Genomic DNA, 19682 nt, shown 5'->3' with positions numbered 1-19682 from the left:
AAAAAAAATCGATTGTTACCATCAGCCCGGCAGTCATAGCAAGTCAAAATGTTTTTGCAAACATTGATGCCATTTGCCACACGGAGCACATTTATTTATTCAGCAATGTACACTTCCTCTACTAACTAGCATCTTAAAAAGTATAATCAATTTATTGTATATGATTAAACAGCACAAGCTTTGTCCCCAAATCTGAACAAAGTTGTAGAAGTATACTTTAAGGTCTATATTTATTTTTTAAAATATTTCACACACACCAAATTTAAGCAACTGAAAATTTGACTATTTCATCAGGTAAATACAGTGGGACATGTCACACCTTTTTAAAAGACCTGCAATCAAATCCTTCAAATGTTCATCCTTTCTGTATTTGGATAATGCCTTATATGCATTCCATTCAGAAACTTAACAGTACCATACTGAGATTTTATTTCCCCATGTAATGTTAAGACATCTCTTAAGATATTAAACGCTTAAGATATTTTTGGTCATATAGAAGCATTTTTTTGGAAGCATATAGTGCTACACCAAAGTTTTATGGAAGTACTTGGTCTTATGCGCCAACTGGAAAGATAGAGACATTATTTAATCAGTCGCATTTCCTTTCTGCCCTACCATCCAAATCAACACAATTTCCACAATCAACTGGAGATCAGCATTCTTAAAGCTTCCAAATACCATTCTAGAAAGATGACATGGCACAGACATTACTTGTCAATTTTTGTGTAATGGATAATCTTAATTATGTATTTTAGGAAGGGTTACATTTTAGGTCAGAGGAAACTGGATACTGTGCTGAACAGGAGATTCACGATGCCTGAACAAAAGCAGAATCAGCACAATTAAAATTAAGCAGCAGCTATGCTTTTGTGTTGCTTAAAAGAAACTGCTGCATAGTTTTCTTAAATAATGCACAACCAGAATAGATTTAGGGTTGATCACGCAGATCTAAATGACAAGAGATATCAAACTAAAAATTTGCACGTTAGCAATGCATTCTGCAACCTCAACAAAGAGCCCTGTGGAAATGTCAAATGCATTCAGTCCAAACTGACTGTAAATTACTACTTCAATTTCTTTTAAATTCAGCATACACAGAACCAGAACAGCTTTCCAATTGTGACTCCAGAACAGTAAACATTTTTTTAAACACTGTGGTGGCTTTGCCTATAGCTACTATATGGGATAGATTACTTGGCACATATCAGGTGACATTCCACTTGAGACAGAAAGTGTGTACTAAATATATCTTTAACACATAAATTTACTTCATAAAAACTACAGTATATATATAAAAACTCATTTGTTTAGGGGGAAAACCTTAAAAGATTTTATTTTCTTTTTAATACAGAACCAGGAAATACACATCAATCTGCATAATTCAAAATAGCATTCGAAACACAAATAAACTTTAACCTTTAAGGTTAAGTTAAAAACAGCCCCAAAAATATCAGGACAGCGACACTGCAGCATTAACCTGTCACTGATGGCAAAATCTCAGTATAAACTTCTACTGAACAGTCGTGGTACTGCATCAAACTCAGCCAAGTTATACACAGTAAAGTAAAGCTTTCTGTTTACAGCATTACAAGGATTCTCCTGACACAAAATGCATCCCAACAGATTAAACTACAGGAAAGGGCAGCATTCACCAGTGAGGGAATAAAAGATAAACTGCCTCTTCACAGGATGCTGATGAGCTTTAACTTGCAGATTTAAAATAGACACCCTCTAAAAATATGTACAGAAGGCTCTTGGCCTTTTAAAAAGAAATACAAACCAGCCCCTTCATCCTCTTATTTCATGCACAGCAGAACCAAACAGCAAGCGATCTGTAGCAACCCCACCCAATCAAAAGAATAAAATAAATCCACCCATCTTCAAATCACTGAACAAACAAGGCTTTTACTTCCCCTCCCCCACTCCCCCCCAAAAAAGCTGCTGCTGCCTTTTAGCTACACACACACTCAAGAAGGAGATAAAACCGAGACAAACCTTGCATCCCCCACCTTCAGTTTGTACCAGAATTTACTTGAGCTGATAAAAAAAAATATGCAGCAGGGGGAAAAAGGCCATGAAACCAATCACTGTGTACGACTGCCTGAAACAAGCCAATCAGAAGCAACTGTTATTGGAAACTGGCCAACCATATCATAGCTCATTACTCAGTCAGACAACTGCTTGCTCAGAGAGAAAGAGGCTGGGGGGGAGGGGAAGGCCAAAAAAAAAAGGAAACAAAAAAATCTCACAAGGGATGGCTACTAGAATAAAATGTTTTTGGGAGAATGATGCATGCAGCTAAAAAAGGACCTGAATATCCAGAAACACTAAATAAAAACAAAGCTACTTGTCCAAATAGGGGGTTTAGAAACAGGCCGTCAACCAAGAACCCTTGAAATAAAACTAGGTATATGCTGCAGTTCTCACTGTGCAAGTCATGTACAGCACACATCAAACTGCATCCAGGTAATCCAGCCTCCTTTCAAAATGTCATGTTCGTGTGGACACAGGTATTTGCAACTGTAAATTACATTGTGTTTATCAGCACTTAAAAAAACTTTGAAAAAAATTTCAGATCTCTGTACTTTAAAGATCAATATTTTACCTAAATGTCAAGTTCCCCCTCACTTATTTTACCATTCTAAATTATAAAACTGAACACATATGATTGATGCACTACATGTTAGGAGTCTTTCATTACAAAAATTTCACACTGCCAGACTTCTCTTAACTGTATGCACATGAGATGCATAAAATCAAAACTTTCAAGTAATTTTAGATGTTCTGATCGTTATTTTAAGTGAGCAATCTGTATTTTCTTTTTAAAAACTGCTGTTTCCGAATATTGGCAAAGAATAGAAAATGCTGTCTTAAAAAAAATTGTGAAACTTCTTTGTTTTCAAAGTAATGATGTGAAGTACATCATCTTGTCACTGGTGTCTATGCTATATAACTCAACAAAATGATATAAAGCATTTTGCTTAAAAAGAACGTTCTTGCACACCTTCAGAAATAATTAAAGCCGATATATGTAACATGAAATTAAGATAAACAAATCCAGGAAATTATCTTGTTATAAAATTTCATTTTCCTACTTATGTTCTGAACTTTTTCCTTCCATTTTCTTCAAAGGAAAGGGTCGATGCTGGTGCATTGGGAGACTGCAATGCATTTTCAAGATGCAAGAGCCAGGATTGGCCAAATTGCCTTGCCTTGCTCATTTGTGAATCCTTATGCGGCGCATTTAAAGCCATTTACCATTACCCTAATGCCAATCTGCTTCACTTAGGCTCTGAACCAAAGAAAGAAGGAACTTACATTGATATAGAGCTTTTCATTTTCTCAGGATGCCCCAAAATGCTTTACAGCCAATGAAGTCCTGAATGTACTCACTGCTGTAATGTAGGAACCTTTCTCAAAATGGAAGGCTATAAACGTAAACATTTGTGGTGGACAACCGATCTACCTGTGAACCCTCAGATCTGGATTGACCAGGTCAACAATGGTGTGCCTTGTTATCGTCCGGTAAAATTGTCTTACTACATCAGGATAATGCCAGAGTAAGTAAAAACTAACCAAGACTTATTTGTCCACATCAGCCACCTCCTTGGCATCAGCTTTGGCTCAGTAGCAGCACGCTCACTGGAACCTAGAAGGTTGTGGGTTCAAGTTCCACTCCAGAGATTTGGCGCACAGTCTGGGCTGGCACTTTGGTGCAGAACCAAGAGAGTGTGGCACTGTTGGATGTGCCATCTTTCAGATGTGACACTAAATCAAGGTCCTATCTGCCCTCTCAGCTGGTGAAAGATCCCACCGCACTATTCAAACAACTGCAGAAGATTCTTTCAGTGTCCTGGGCAATAGTTATCCCTCAGCCATCTTCTACAAAACTGATGATCTGATCATTTATTTTATTGAAATTTGTGGGAACTTGCTGTGCACAAATTGGCTGCCACCCTTCCATTGAAAAAAATCATTAGGGATAAATTTCAGGTCAGAATTTTCTGAAAAAATAATGGTCTGCGTACAACACTTGCCGTTACCAATGTGAAAATCAGTCAACAACTAATACCAAGGAAAAGATGCCCCATGAGTTGTGAATTGCCACAAGTAGCTAGCCAAGTTGTGCTGCTCCCCGCATGTTAACTTTGTGATAACTGCACTTCATCCTTAACTCCCCATCTCACAAATGTACATTAATTGTCCATTAAACTCACCACAACAAGTTAAATCTAGTAACCCTTTTAACAACATGATAATTGTTAATGACCTTCAATCAACCCCTGGCCCAAGAACTGAGTGTTTAGAAGAATGGAGTTTAATTTCTTCAAGTAGAGAATTGATGTTGGAGACCTTTTAAATGTCAAATTTAAAATGGTTGTATTTTTCTTACTTTTCTTTTCTCTTTTCTCTCTCTGAATGCTATCTTTTATTCCCTCTTTAATTCATTTTTCTCTACTTGATAGGAAGATGGGCTCACCCACTCAAATTAACACTTCCTCTTTTGTCCTTCTGTGGGCTACTTCTTGATCCTTAAATCTCATTGATTGAGGAGATATACTGTCTGCCTCATTATTCACCAAGAGTCCAGCTACCCTGTTGCACCCTTTATGAGCGTTCAATTCCAGCAACTTACAGGGCAAAAAACATTTGAGCTGGGAAGGCCACAGATGCCCTCTGTAAACTCCAGTCTGCTGGTTTTATACATAACAACTGCAGAAATGTTGTGAACAAAGGGCCAAAACCTAGGTAGTTGGGGATTTGAAAGTGATGCAAGGTTAAATTTTTCACTCAATATGGAATATGCTTTGGTATGTTCCTAACTTCCCCATGTACAACTATACTTTCAGTCCTCACCTGATCATATATGTTTACATATAATCGGTGCAGCCTCTTACGTCTACTCATGGTGAATGAAAATAGACAAACAATGCTAATTTATTTCTGCACCCCACTAACCATAGGAATTAATAATATACAGCTTATGTAAATAGCAGACTTCACTTGATAATAAGTTCAGAAATGATAACAAATAAGAGCTCCTAGATGTGGTGTGTGTCCTTACTGTTCCATTTATGAAAGATGATGGACACGCAGCAAACAATCTATTTCAGATGGGGTGTCTTCATATGGTGCACCTTTGCTGATGGCTGGAGAGGCCAATCCTAGGGAGGCCGATTCTACCACAAATGCCATAGCGGGTCATTTTCACTGTTGGCCTCTGTTGCCAAGCCGCTTTAGCCAATGGTCATCATGGTGCTACATGCCAGCAGGAGGTGACATCAGCTCGTGACTCCCAGATGCGATAGTTGATGTTTAGGGCCTTCATGCCACGCTTGCAAGCATCCTTGAAGCGGAGATTTTGGTGTCCCGCTAGTCATCTTGCTCCGACTACCTCACAGTATGGAAAGTCCTCAGGTGCAACCATCTTCCATCCTGCAGATGTACCCAATCCACCAAGGCCTCCTCTGTTTTATTAGTCTGAACAAACTTGGGAGCTCTGTCTTTGACAGGACTGCTGCATTCATGATTTTGTCATGCCAGGATATACCCATAATGCACCACAGATAGCAAAAATTGAAATTGTGGAGCCTCTTTTCCTGATAGCTGGAAGTCATCCAAATTTCACAGCCATACAACAAGGTGCTGAGAACACAGGCCTCATAACCATCAGCTTGGTCCTAAGGGTCAGCTTAATGTTATTCCAGGCACATTTCACAAGTCAGCCATAGGTGGTCGCTGTTTTCCCTATGCATGTATTGAGCTCTGCAACAAAGCACAGATTGTCTGTCACCATGGACCAGAGGTAGCAGCATTTGCTCAACATTTCCTGTGGGGTGTTATTTAGTGTGATCAGGGGTGGAGATGCAACACCTTGTCCCATGGCCACAGTTTTCTTGATACTTATACTCAGGAAGAACAAGTTCCAGTCATGGGAGAGACAGTCCATGGGTCTTTGTAGCTGAATTTCCGTGTGGGTGACTAGCGCAGCAGCATCAGTGTAGAGGAGTTCTTTGATCAGGGTGCAATGTATTTTTGGCTTCGTTTTCAGTCTTGAGAGATTGTAGAGCTGGCCATCTGACCTAGTACGCAAGTAAACTGCTTCCATATTGGCGGGAAGGCAAAGGTCAGGAGCATGGAGAAGATGATGCCAAACAGAGTGGGGGCCAGGACACAGCCCTGTTTCACTCCATTCTTCACCCCGAAACTGTTGGAAGTGGAACCGTCAAACTGTAATTTTGTCCTGGAAGGAACGGATGAGACTGAGGAGCTTTGGTGGACAGTCAATTTTTCCCAAAAGCTCGTAGAGTTCTACTCTGCTGGCAGTGTCAAATGCCTTGATGAGATCTGTGAAAGTAAGGTAAAGAGGCTGTTCCCTACACTTGCAGCTGGCGTAAGGAGAAGATCGTGTCCACAGTAGATCTACCAGCAAGGAAACTGCACTGTTTCCAGGTACGCTTGGTCTGCAAGAAGATGGAGTTTTTTTTTTAAAAGTATGAACCCAGCAAAGGCCTTCCCCATGATGCGAAGGGGTGAGAAGCTCCTGTAGTTGTTGCTGTCTCCTCTGTCACCTTTGTTTTTTTATAGTGTAATGATTTTTGCATCAAGCATCTCCTGGGGATGAACCTACTTTCCAGCAGAGAACGAGGTGATCATAAAGGTCTGGCAATAGATGGAACCTCCCATCCTTGAGCAATTCAGCTGGGTTTCCCTCCTTGCCAGATGCCTTTATGTTTGCTAAGAAATCTGCGGCCTTCTCAAGCCCAAGTGATGTGGGTTCTTCGTCTAACTCATCCATAACGGGAAGCTGCGGGAGAGCGTCAACTGCAGACTGGATTGTCCAACCCAGCAGGACATCTGTTTAATTCTGTCGGTGAGTACTTCACCACCTGCTGACTGCAGTTGGTGGAGGGGAGACTGTGATGATAGTAGAACCAAACGCCCTCTTGATCCCTTCATACATAGCTTGTTTTTATAACAAGGTGAGGAGGGGTCACAGGGCTCGTCTCTTTTCCCTCTCCTCATTTGACCATAACAATTTTTGTTTTGGATATGGATAACCTTGCCAATTTAGTGTTCTTAAGTGTTTACACGCTGTGACTATAAAGAACCAGTCAGACAGGTTTTTTTGAGTTTAACAAAGTGAAGGGTTAGTTTTAATACAGTAAAAACCAACCCGGGTAAAAATATTAACTTCTGCAAAAAAACACACACACACACACATTAAAGCTCATAATTTTTAAAAGTTATTCACAGTTCGTAGCTTGTTGACTTGTCTAGCTTATGGACAAGATGCTTGATGCTTCGATTTAAAGATGTAGATAGCTGAGTTGTTTGATCCTCTGGAGACACTGCTTTGGTGTTGAATTCATTTTTTAAAAAAATCTGTCTATTGGATGCAGAGTCACATTAGTAGACAGGACTGAACTTTTAGTTGGACAGAGAGAGAGAGAGGTGTGCTACCATTACTGCTACCATTACCGTCTTTCTTCTGAAAATCATGCACTCAAAAAACATCCACAAAGAGCTTAACTTGTCACATGACTTCTCTTCCAACTGCCAATAGTTCAAACAATAATTGTATATTCTAATGATAACTCGACTTATTTTAAATAGCCAAGGTCCTTCGTCCAAGCAAATAATCCTTGAATAGTTTGTTTCCAATTGTTGAATACTGTCGATGGCTGCCATAGATATCTTTGATAAGGCAGGAAGAGAGTTGTTTACATTTCCCAGGGAATGTCATTGGCTGTAATGAGTTTCATAGACTGGCTCTCTGTGGGATATATGGTAATGTAGATTAGCTTCAGCCATCTTGATGAGAGTCAGTTTCTTGTTTTAACTAAAACCATTTTTAAAAAATCAAATCTATAAGCTCAGCCAATGAGTTAAAAGTTAATATTTAATGTAAGGAAGTCTTTGTAACATTGTAGATTTCCATTGTCACAGACAGTTTGGATTTCTTGACAAAATGGACCCTGTATTTGATTGCGCGGTATTTCCCTATCTTTTGCATGGCTGTTATGGCTACTTTCATGTCAAGCAGTGGTTTAGCTGTTGGATTTACATTGCTTTTTTTAATTCATTCATGGGATGTGGGCATTGCTGGCTAGGCCAGCATTTATTGCCCATCCCTAATTGCCCTTGAAAAGTTGGTGGTGAGCTGCCTTCTTGAACCGCTGCAGTCCATGTGGTGTAGGTACACCCACAGTGCTATTAGGGAGGGAGTTCCAGGATTTTGACCTAGCGATAGTGAAGGAGCAGTGATATACTTCTAAGTAAGGATGGTGAGACACTTGGTGGGGAACTTCAAGGTGGTAGTATTCCCATGTGTCTGCTGCCCTTATCCTTCTAGATGATTGCAGTCGTGGGTTTGGGACGGCGTGTCTATGGAGCCTTGGTGAGTTCCTGCAGTGCATCTTGTACTGCTGCCACTGTGTGTTGGTGGTGGAGGGAATGAATGTTTGTGGATGGGGTGCCAATCATGTGGGCTGCTTTATCCTGGATGGTGTCAAGCTTCTTGGGTGTTATGGGAATTGCACTCATGCAGGCAAGTGGAGAGTATTCAGTTACACTCCTGACTTCTGCCTTGTAGATGGTGCTCAGGCTTTGGGGAGTCAGGTGGTAAGTTACTTGCTGCAGGATTCCGAGCCTCTGACCTACATTGTACTACACTTGTAGTATTTATATGGCTAGTCCAGTTCAGTTTCTGGTCAATGGTAACCCCCCAGGATGTTGATAGTGGGGGATTCAGCGATGGGAATACCACTGAATGTCAATGGGTGATTAGATTCTCACTTGTTGGAGATGGTCATTGTCTCGCACTTGTGTGGCACAAATGTTACTTGCCACTTGTCAATCCAAGTCTGGATATTGTCCAGGCCTTGCTGCACTTGGACACGGACTGGTTCAGTATCTGAGGAGTCGCAAATGGTGCTGGACATCATCAGCGAAAATCCCCACTTCTTACCTTATAATGGAAGGAAGGTCATTGATGAAGCAGCTGAAGATGGTTGGGCCGAGGACACTACCCTGGGGAACTCCTGCATTGTCCTGGAGCTGAGATGATTGACCTACAACAACCACAACCATCTTCCTTTGTGCTATGCATGACTCCAACCAGTGGAGAGTTTTCCCCTGATCCTCATTGACTCCAGTTTTGCTAGGGCTCCTTGATGCCACACTCAGTCAAATGCAGCTTTGATGTCAAGGACAGTCACTCTCACCTCACCTTGGGAGTTTAGTTCTTTTTCCATGTTTGAACCAAGGCTGTAATGAGGTCAGGAGCTGAGTGGGCCTGATGGAACCCAAACTGGGTGTCATTGAGCAGGTTATTGCTAAGCAAGTGCCACTTGATAGCACTGTTGATAACCCCCTTCCATTACTTTGATGATTGAGAGTAGACTGATGGGGCGCTAATTGTCTGGGTTGGATTTGTCCTGCTTTTTGTGTACAGGACGTACCTGGGGAATTTTCCACACAGCTGGATAGATGCCAGTGTTGTGGCTGTACTGGAACAGCTTGGCTCGGGGCATGGCAAGTTCTGGAGCACAAGTCTTCAGTACTATTGCCAGAATATTGTCAGGGCCCATAGCCTTTGCAGTATCCAGTGCTTTCAGCTGCTTCTTGGTATCACGTGGACTGAATTGAATTGGCTGAAGACTGGCATCTGTGATGTTAGGGACTCTGGAGGAAGAGGCCGAGATAGATCATATACTCGGCACTTCTGGCTGAAGATTGTAGCCTTATCTTTTACACTGATGGCTCCCCCATCATTGAGGATGGGGATATTTGTGGAGCCTCTCCTCGAACGAGTTGTTTAATTGTCCACCACCATTGAGGTCTAGATGTGACAGGACTGCAGAGCTTAGATCTGATCCGTTGGTTGTGGGATCACTTAGACCTGTCTATCACTTGCTCCATTTTCTGTTTGGCTTGCAAGTAGTCCTGTGTTCATTTCACCAGGTTGACACCTAATTTTTAGGTATGCCTGGTGCTGCTCCTCGCATGCCTTCCTGCACTCTTCATTGAACCAGGGTTGATCCCATGGCTTCTTGGTAATGGTAGAGTGGGGATATGCCCGGCCATAAGGTTACTGACTGTGTTAGAGTACAATTCTGCTGCTGCTGATGGCCCACAGCATCTCATGGATGCCCAATCTTCAGTTGCTAGATGTGCTAGATTGACTTGATAGAAGTTTACAAAATTATGAGTGGCATGGACAGAGTAGATAGTCAGAAGCTTTTTCCCAGGTTGGAAGAGTCAATTACTAGGGGACATAGATTTAAGCTGAGAGGAGAAAACTATAGAGAAGATGTGCGGGGCAAGTTTTTTTACGCAGAGGGTAGTGAATGTCTGGAATTCACTGCCAGAGGAGGTGGTGGAAGCAGGTACGATAGTGGTGTTTAAGAGGCAGCTTGACAAATACATGAATAGGATGGGAATAGAGGGATATGGACCCCAAAAGTGCAAAATGTTTTAGTGACGGGCAATATGATCGGCACAGGCTTGGAGGGCCGAAGGGCCTGTTCCGGTGCTGTACTTTTCTTTGTGGCTAAAATCTATCCCATTTAGCACAATGGTAGTTCCACAAAACACTCTGGAGGGTGTCCTCAATATGAAAGCGGGACTTCATCTCCACAATAACCATGGGGTGGTCACTCCTACTGATGCCGTCATGGACAGTTAAATCTGCAGCAGGCAGGTTGGTAAAGATGAGATCAAAAATGTTTTTTCCTCCTGTTGGTTCCCTCACCACCTACCACAGATCCTGTCTAGCAACTCACTCAGTGGTGATGCTACCGAGCCACTCTTGGTGATGGATATTGAAGTCCCTCACCCAGAATAAATTCTGCACACTTGCCACCCTCAGTGCTTCCTCCAAGTGGTGTTCAACATGGAGGAGCTCTGATCCATCAGCTGAGGGAGGGCAGTATGTGGTAATCAGCAGGAGGTTTCCTTGCCCATGTTTGACCTGATGCCATGAGACTTCATGGGGTCTGGAGTCAATGTTGAGGACTCCCAGGGCAACTCCCTTCCAATTGTACACCACTGTGCCACCACCTCTGCTGGGTCTGTCCTGCCAGTGGGACAGGAGATACCCAGCAATGGTGATGGCAGTGCCTGGGACATTATCTGTATGATATAATTCTGTGAGACAGCTCTCCTAATTTTGGCATCTTCTTAGGAAGGAGGACTTTGTAGGGTTGCTGCTGTTGTTTCCGGTGCCTTGGTCTCCTTTATTTGAGACTTTGTGGTGGTTTGATATAACTGGGTGGCTTGCTACACCATTTCAGAGATTTAAGAGTCAACCATATTGGGTCTGGATTCGCGTGTAGGCCAGATGATGACAACAGACATTAGTGAACCAGATGGGTTTTTACAACAATCGACAATGGTTTTGTTTCGTAGTCATCATTAGATTTCTAATTACAGATTTTTACTGAATTTAAATTCCATCTGGGCTTTGAACCAGCATCCCCAGAGCATTACCCTGGGTTTCTGGGTTACTAATCCAGCAACAATACCACTACGCCATCGCCTCCTCTGTTGCAGGTTCTGCTTTTATCAAGTGCTGATTCTGGTGCATCACAGATGACTGAGCATAATGACTTCCAAGCTTCATCAATACCAGCATCCTGGTAAACCTTTGGTGAGTAGCAACTGTTCAAGAGCTAGTGCGAAGTGATGCTATTTGGCATCATTAATGAGCAAAAGATGTTTATACGTGTTGGGCCATCGTGTTTGGAACTGTGAAGATTTCCAAGTTGCACCTTCACTCCATTGCTGACAAGAGAGTGTTCAGTGCCGCAATCAGGTAGGTGCGGGTCAAGGAGCTCCTTAATATGCAGTGAATAAGTGCACTTTGCAACCCTCTGAGCTTAATAAATGCATTGTGCAGTGTGGCACATTCATACACATACTAAGAAAATCCTAGGTTTGTTTCCTATCTATGCTGAGTTCACTGATTTCAGCCAAGTAGTAGTAATGAAATTGCTACAATCATCCATAGCCAAGGGTAAATGTCATTTAGATTTCTGCTAAAGAGATATTCGATATTGGTTTTATTTTGTGTAGTTTGTGCCTCGCAATAAATTAAGATATTACAGGAATATCAAAGAAACATTATGAAAGTGTTATTTTCAAGTACATTCATCAACGATAATCAAACAATTAAAAACTTAAGAGTGCAAAATGCATCTGTTTATGATGTCAGTGAGGCACAGACGTGTGCGCTGCTGCTGCTGTGAGGATTCAGTTCAGGGACAGTCAAGCTTGTGTGACTAAATTTATCCTGGATCACCCAATTCCACAGCAAACATAAACACTGCCACTAAATCAATGTGTCAGAGAATCTGTTACATTTTACAGTCCAAGGATTTTATAATGTCATTTTCAAACTCGATGTATCAAAAGTGAGAGAACTCTGATCTACAAATGACAACATTGACAATATTATTTATCTATGTGTATTAAACAATTTTGAGTGTCACATTTCAGTTGTCACACTTCATACATCACTGAAGTGTCAAAAAAACAGAAAGACAATCATTTTATGTTTCTTTCATCTGACCTAGAGCCAAAAATGTATTAAAACTCTGCTGATCTTCCTTCAGCAAAGGCAATCAACCTCTAATAGTGCTTACAATCTGTTATTTACAACAATTAGTCTCAGTGGCCTTAAATGGACTGCACTGATTAAATATTGTTGCACTTTAGGTGTCGAATATATTTCCGTATTGCACAACATATCAGCTGACATAGAAACAGCAAAGCTAGTGGAGTTCTAAATAGAGAACAAAAACAGAATTACCTGGAAAAACTCAGCAGGTCTGGCAGCATCGGCGGAGAAGAAAAGAGTTGACGTTTCGAGTCCTCATGACCCTTCGACAGAACTTGAGTTCGAGTCCAGGAAAGAGCTGAAATATAAGCTGGTTTAAGGTGTGTGTGTGGGGGGCGGAGAGATAGAGAGACAGAGAGGTGGAGGGGGTTGGTGTGGTTGTAGCGACAAACAAGCAGTGATAGAAGCAGATCATCAAAAGATGTCAACAACAATAGTACAATAGAACACATAGGTGTTAAAGTTAAAGTTGGTGATATTATCTAAACGAATGTGCTAATTAAGAATGGATGGTAGGGCACTCAAGGTATAGCTCTAGTGGGTTTTTTTTTTAATTTTATATATTGAAATAGGTGGGAAAAGGAAAATCTTTATAATTTATTGGGAAAAAAAAGGGGGAAACAGAAATTCGTTTAGATAATATCACCAACTTTAACTTTAACTTTAACTTTAACACCTATGTGTTCTATTGTACTATTGTTGTTGACATCTTTTGATGATCTGCTTCTATCACTGCTTGTTTGTCGCTACAACCACACCAACCCCCTCCACCTCTCTGTCTCTCTATCTCTCCGCCCCCCACACACACACCTTAAACCAGCTTATATTTCAGCTCTTTCCTGGACTCGAACTCAAGTTCTGTCGAAGGGTCATGAGGACTCGAAACGTCAACTCTTTTCTTCTCCGCCGATGCTGCCAGACCTGCTGAGTTTTTCCAGGTAATTCTGTTTTTGTTTTGGATTTCCAGCATCCGCAGTTTTTTTGTTTTTATCTGTTCTAAATAGAGAGTTGTGTTCAGTTCTGGGCACCACTCCTCAGCAAAGATTGATTGCCTTTGAATTGGGTGCAGCGGTGGGGTGGGTGTGCAAGAGGCATTGTTGAGGCTAGGTCCATTGAATTTTGAGTTTAATCATTTTTTGTGCAAGGTAGTAAGTGTTGAGGAATCAAAACAAAGAGATGGAGTTGGGGTATAGATCAGTCATGATCTAACCAAATGGCAGAATAGGCTTGAGTGACCGACTCCGGTTTGTAACCCATTCTGTAGATTATGACTATACATCTACTATGCCTGAGTCTACTGTTGTTGGTGTTTCAACTTTTGTTCCAAAGCTGTTTGATATTTTTAATAATAGATTCATTGATTGGGACTACTAGTTGGATGAAATTGGTTTTCACCAATAGCGCAAATTGTGAATCAGCAGCCTCTTTTACAATATATCTGATTTTTTTTTCCATTGGACTTAATTGTAAAGACGAATGAGCACAGTGTAAAGACACACTTTCAACTACTGATAAAGACCAATTTCACCCCTAAAGAACTGCAGATGATCATGTCCAAAAACTGTAAAAACCCTTGAAAGCAAAACAAGAACATGAATAAAAACACTTGGGTCAAGTTACCGTAGACTTAAGGCTTGGAGTTCCAACAAGCATTCTCTAAATATAAGTGTGCAGCGTAAAATACCTTGTCAACTTTCACAGATGAAATTAAAAGAAGGAATGAATGTATTATGAGTAACTTGTCCAGAAGGAAATAATCTCGGGGGCTGACTTTCTGTGAACATTCTCCCTAACGCTTGGTGTATCTTCCTCAAGTGATCTGCAAAAATCTTGTAGAAAGGGCCTAAATCTCAATAACAAAAAACTTCAACTTTCATGTAATGAAGTGTTCCAAAGCACTTGACAGGAGCATTATACGATTTCTTTCCTCTGTGCTGTGCTCTGTCTCTGCTCTGTGATTATCAGCAACTTATCCACCAGCTTAAATATCCACTCCCTCCATCACTGGCACACCATGGCAGCAATGTGTACTGTTTGTAAGGTGCACAGTAACTCATCAAGGCTTCTTTAACAGTATCTTCCAAACCCACGATCTCTACTACCTGGAAGGGCAAAGGGCAACGGATATTTGGGAACATCACCATCTCCTCTAAACCACACACACTATCCTGACTTGGAACTATATTGCCATTCTTTCATGGTCACTGGGTTAAAATTCCAGAACTTCCTGCCTAACAGGGAGTTCCTTCACTACTGCAGCAGTTCAAGATGGGGAATAAATGCGGCTTTTCATATCCCAAGATTGAATTTTTTTTCAAAGAACCTAATTTTCCCTCTTCCTGATATTTGTACCCTCAAGTTCAGTCAATTTACTCCACAGTTTTGAATCGCACCACGGCACATGGTGAAGTTTGAATTCAATAAAAATCTGGAATTAAAAGTCTGATGACAACCACAAAACCAATGCCGATTGTCATAAAAACCCATCTGGTTCACTAATGTCCTTTAGGGAAGGAAATCTGCTGTCCTTACCTGGTCTGGCCTACGTGTGACTCCAGACCCACAGCAAAGTGATTGATTCTTAAATGCCGTCTGAACAAGGGTAATTAGGGACGGGCAATAAATGCTGATCTGTGACTTCGGGATACATTTTTTTCTTATCATTTGTTGGAGTGTAAACAATGCAAGAACATAAACATGCATACCATGATCATAGCTTATATATGCTTCCAATACACAATATGCAAGGGAGCTCATACCCATTAATGTTGCAACATGAGTCAGAATGAACTACAATGAAGAATGAGTCAAGTATAGCTCATGCCTTATGATTCAGTGTTTTTAATGATGTATTTTATACAATAAACACACCTTCTTCTGAGCTCCTGCTTTAAATTCAGCAGAAAACCCCTGGACACGCCAAAGAATTGGCAATGATCAGGGGAACATCTACAGAAATTTAACCTAATTCCCTTCACAATCAGGTACACATTTTGCAATGTTTTGCAGTCACGTTTCTGCCATTTTGGGCAGGTGAAAACTGCGTGGGGTAAGTTGTCAGCTGAAAACATTAACCACTCAAACAAGATGATCCGTAAGACCTGGCGGCTGCTTTCACTAACACATTGTGCTCACTGCCAACTTACATGAGTAAGCTGAGATGGAAAATTAGGTTCATAGATGCATTTGAGTAGACACAAGTGAACATGCAAAAATATCACTGTGTCGTGAAAATGTACCTAATTGTACTGGTGAATATTAGCCCAAGTTTTCAATTAGATAGGACATGTGGCACAGAAACAGACTATTCAGCCTAACCAGTGAATGCCAGTGTTTATGCTCCACTTGAACCTCCTCTTTCTCATCTAAATCTACCATTGCCACTACTGGTTCCTTCTCCCTTAAATGTTTGTTTAGCTTTCCCATGCACACTGGTATAGCACCCCCAACCCCACCGCAAACCCCGTGTTTGCTTGCTTAAGTTCAAGGGCATAGGCATGAATGTAAGTGGTGCACAAATAGTTTATCCATTTATCGCCAAATGTGGCAGGACCACATCAAGAACTGTTGGGCCCTGCTCTCCTCTGCCAAAACTCTCCACTACTCCTGTATCATAATGTAATAAAAACAGAATCTTTATAGTACCAAAGGAGGCCATTCTGCCCATCGAGTCTACACTAGCTCTCTGAAGGAACATTCTACCTCATCTCACTCCCAGCCTTATCCCTGCACATTCTTTCCTTTCAGAAAGCCATCCAATTCCCTTTTGAATACCTCAATCGAAACTGCCTGCACCACCCTCTCAGGAAGATCGTTCCAGACTCCAACCACACTCCGGGTTTCCCTCACATCACTTCTATTCCTTTTGCCAATTATTTTGAATCTGTGCCCTCTAATTCTTGATGCTCCCTTGAGTGGGAACAGTTTCTCACTATTTACCCTGTCCATACCCTCAAGATCTTGAATACCTCTAACAAGTCTCCTCTCAGCCTTCTTTTCTCCAAGTAAAACAGTGCCTATCTCATAGCTGCAGTTCTTCATCCCAGGAATCATTCTTGTGAATCTCCTCTGTACTTTCTCCAATGTCTTCACATCCTTCCTCAAGTATGGTGCTCAGAACTGGGTGCAGTCCTCCAGATGAGGCCTAACTTATACAAGTCTTATACAAGTTTAACATGACCTCCTTACTCTTGCACTCAATACCCCTATTAATAAAGCCTAAGATACTATATGCTTTATTAACTGCTCTCTCAACATGCCCTTCTATCTTCAATGACTTATGTACATATACACAGAGGCCCCTCTGTTCCTGCGCCTCCTTCAGAAGCTCTCCCTTTATTTTCTACGGCCTCTCCATATTCTTCCTTCCAAAATGAATCACCTCCCACTTCTGTGCATTGAACTTCATCTGCCACTTGTCTGCCCAATCCACCAAAATATCTATGTCCTTTTGAAGTTCAAGACTATCATCATCACAGTTGGCAACATTTCCAATCTTCATATCTGCAAATTTTGATATCATGCCCTGAATACCACAGTCTAGGTCATTAATATATATCAGGAAGAGCAAGGGTCCCAACACTGACCCCTGGGGAAGTCCACTACAAACCCTCTTCCAAATATCCATTAACCACTACTCTTTTTCCCTGTCACTCAGCCAATTTCTTATCCAAGTGCCTTTTATTCAACAAACTAGAATTTTGCGCACAAGTCCGTTGTGCGGCACTGTATTAAATGCATTTTGAAAATCCATTTACGCTATATCAACAGCTTTTTGCCCCATCATCCTTTTCTATTACCTCCTCAAAAAACTCCAAAAAGTTAAACATAATTTTCCCTTAATGAATCCATGCTGACTTTTCTTAATTATCTTGCATTTGTCTAAGAACTTTGATTTTGTCTGGAACTATATTTCCCAGAAGTTTCCCTGCCACTGAAGGCAAACTGATTGGTCTGTAGTTGCCGGCTTTATCTTTGAACCCCTTTTTGAATAAGGGTGTAACATTCGCAATTCTCCAGTCCTCTGGCACCAGCCCTGCGTCGAAGGAAGACTGAAAGATTATCACTCATGCCTCTGCAATTTCCACTCTCACTTCTCTCAGTACCCTTGGAAGCATCTCATCCGGTCCTGGTACCTTATCAATTTTAAGTAAGGATAGCCTTTCCAAAACCTCCTCCTTTTAATTGTAAATTCTTCTAATGTACCAGTTACCTCCTCTCTCACCTCGGCCTGGGTAGCATCTTCTTCCCTGATGCAAAGTACTCGTTTAATACCTCTGCTGTTTCTCCCATTTTTATCCCTAATCAGCTCTACTCTTTCTTATACCACCCTTTTTCCCTTTATATGCTTCTAGACCACCTTGGGATTCCCTTTTATATTGACTGCCAAACTCTTTTCATGCTCTGTCCTTGTCTTTCTTATTATTTTTTTCACCTCCCCTCTATATTCAACCTGATTCTCCGTTGTATTTTCTACCTAACATCTGTCGAAACCGCACTTCTTCCTTTTCATCTTCACCTCTATCTCTCTCGTCATCCAGGGCGCTCTGGGTTTATTTGTCCTACCTTTCCCCTTCAAGGGAATGTAATACTTTTTCTTTGAAGGTGGCCCGATGCTCAGCCACTGTCTTTTCTGCCAACTCACACAACTCAGATGCATTCTCATCCCACAGAAGTTGGCTTTCCCCCAATTTATTCTCCCTGCTCTGAATTGTTCCTTGTTCTTTTCCATGGCCAACTTGAGCCTTATGATACAATGGCCACTGTCCCCCAAAAGCTCTTTCACCGATATTTGATCCACTTGGGCCAACTCATTCCCCAGAACAAGGTCCAACAGTGCCTTCCCTCTCGTTGGATGGAAACATACTGCTGCAGAAAATTAACTTGAACACATTCCAGGAATACTCGCCACCCCCGCCTTGTCCCTTTGCACAATTCCTATTCCGGTCTATATTTGGATGACAGAAGTCCCCCATTATAATTACTCTACAATTCTTGCACCTCCCCATAATTTTTTTGCAGATTTGTTTCTCTTCATTCCTTCTGCTAGTTGGTGGTCTATATATTACACTGATCAATATTGTTGCACCTTTCTCATTCCTCACTTCTAACCAAAGAGATTCTGTCCTTGACCCCTCTGGAACATCCTCCCTCTCCAATAGTGTGATGCCACCTTTAATCAATATTGCCACTCCAACAACTTTTTCTTCTTTTCCTGTCTCTCCTAAACATCTTGTACCCAGGAATATTTAATGCCCAGTCCTGCCTTTCTTTGCACCAGGTCCCTGTTATAGCAATAATATCATATTTCTATTTGTCAATCTGTGTCTGCAGTTCACCAATCTTATTAGCCATATTCAGTACATTTATAGACATGCATATTAATCCTGATTTAGGCTTTTTTACTCTCCTCCTCACTCTGACCCCATCTAAGGACTCACTATTGCCCACTCTAATTCTATCAAACTCTCCAAGTATTCTAATTACCTTCATACTAATCTGATATATCCTCCTTATCTGTTATACATCTCTAGTTTCCACTGTTAATTTTTCTCCTCTCCACTCCAGATTTCCCCTCAGGTTCCCATTCCCCTGCCAATCCAGTTTAAGCCCTCCCCAACAGCACTAGCAAACCTCTCCACGAGGACTGTAGTCCCAGTCCCCCTTCCTTCTTGTACAGGTCCCACCTGTCCCAGAACCAGTCTTATGCCTCAGAAATCTAAAGCCCACCCTCTTACTCCACTTCCTCAGCCATGTGTTGAACTGCTCAGTCTTCCTGTTCTTATGTGGACTAGCACATGACACTGGGAGTAATCCTGAGATTACTGCTCTTAAAGCCCTGCTTTTTAATTCCCTTCCTAACTCACTAAAATCTACTTTCAGGACTTCATCCCTTGTCCTACATATGTCATTGGTCCCAATGTGGACCATGACCTCTGGCTGTTCACCCTCCCCCAAAGGAATGTCCTTGCAGCCGCTCTATGACATCCTTGCCCCTGGCTCCAGGGGGGTAACATGCCATCCTGCGGTCACGTCTACGACCGTAGAAATGCCTATCTGC

At 41.5% G+C, this 19682-nt stretch overlaps 1 protein-coding gene across 10 annotated transcripts in view; it reads right to left on the bottom strand.

Moving 5' to 3' along the window:
- The window catches only part of ctbp1 (C-terminal binding protein 1), a 335683-nt gene that overhangs the window by 236431 nt on the left and 79570 nt on the right, over window positions 1-19682 (bottom strand). The window contains exon 1 of one of the 10 annotated variants that reach the window (XM_041184813.1): window positions 1996-2067. The exons of the other annotated variants lie outside the window; for them this stretch is intronic. The gene's annotated coding sequence lies outside the window, so the exon portion shown is untranslated. Of the gene's footprint in view, window positions 1-1995; window positions 2068-19682 lie in introns of those variants that run through there. 10 annotated transcript variants of the gene reach the window in all.

This window comes from Carcharodon carcharias, chromosome 1, assembly GCF_017639515.1.
Source record: "Carcharodon carcharias isolate sCarCar2 chromosome 1, sCarCar2.pri, whole genome shotgun sequence".
NCBI lineage: Eukaryota > Metazoa > Chordata > Chondrichthyes > Lamniformes > Lamnidae > Carcharodon > Carcharodon carcharias.
Note: the sequence above shows the minus strand (reverse complement) of the source record. Positions and strands in the feature narration are given on the sequence as shown.